A 1171-nucleotide genomic window follows, 5' to 3' on the forward strand; every position below is an offset into this window, starting at 1 on the left:
TTGTTGAAATGTAATCTTGAGGTAAGTCCACATGGGAAAATGAACAGCATATGTATTCTTCAATGATGATGGTTCTTGGCAATGACTCGGCCGGCCCACCTCCTTCCCTTGGTTTCTCTAGTACCCCTGGAGTGCACACATGGGACCGTCAATATGGACACTGGATGGTAACTGTCCATTTACTTGTCTGCTTCCTCAGCAGGCTGTGAGATCTTTCAGGGCAGAAATGGGTCCAATTCATTATTTTACCAATAGATCCTGACCCAGGCCTTGCATGTAGTAGAGGGCTTAGCAAACACAAAGAAACAAAAAATAAAAATGTTGGTGCACGAGGGCCCGTCCTAATATTTTCTGTTGATAAATCTTAGTAGGTAGCAAGATTAACAGTTATTCTGACACTAAGTCAATTCATTACCAATGAATTATGGTAAGACCTACAATGATGGCAACACCTAGAATTTTATAGCCTTACTCATACATGAAACAGACAACAAGAAGAGAGGAGAGAATGGTTAAATGAACTAAAATTCCACAATTCAACTTGCTTTTCACTGGTGTCCCTCCTCCCTGCGTCAGAGGAGGTTTTAAAAGATGCTCAATTGCTTAGGAGATCTTGAGACCGAGGAAATGGATACAAGTGAGGAAAACCACTGCTTGCGAGCTAGAGGGCGAAGAAGATGTGTTTGCAGTGAATTAAAGAAGGAAATTAGGCCCACACTGCAATTTCCCCTGTCTCAGTGTCCAACGTTAACATCGTTAAGAACAGCCCTGTGTGGGAAATTAGATAAGTCCTGTATCAATGTTAAATTTACAGAAGTTGATAACTATACTGTGATTACATAAGAGAATATCCTAATTCATAGGAAACACTCAGTTATTTAGGGTAACATCAGATTGCTCAATAAAATATATTTATACAATAGCAAGAGAACATGTACAGAAGAAAGCAAATGAGGCAAAATGTTAACAGTAGGTAACTCTTGGCAAAGAGTATACAGATGTTCTCTGCTACTTTTGTGCAAATTTTCTGTAAATTTGAATCAGTTTCCAAACAGTGTTTTTTAAAAGACAATAACAGCTCGTTAAATTAAGAGCATTAAAGGGCACTCTTACCAAGTGGATGGACCTTGAGGGTGTCATGCTGAGTGAAGTAAGCCAGGCAGAGAAGGAC

General features: G+C 39.5%; 1 protein-coding gene across 1 annotated transcript in view; it reads left to right on the top strand.

Moving 5' to 3' along the window:
• The window catches only part of RBP2 (retinol binding protein 2), a 52921-nt gene that overhangs the window by 47976 nt on the left and 3774 nt on the right, over positions 1-1171 (top strand). The window lies entirely within an intron of this gene.

Source organism: Suricata suricatta, chromosome 5 (assembly GCF_006229205.1).
Source record: "Suricata suricatta isolate VVHF042 chromosome 5, meerkat_22Aug2017_6uvM2_HiC, whole genome shotgun sequence".
Lineage (NCBI taxonomy): Eukaryota > Metazoa > Chordata > Mammalia > Carnivora > Herpestidae > Suricata > Suricata suricatta.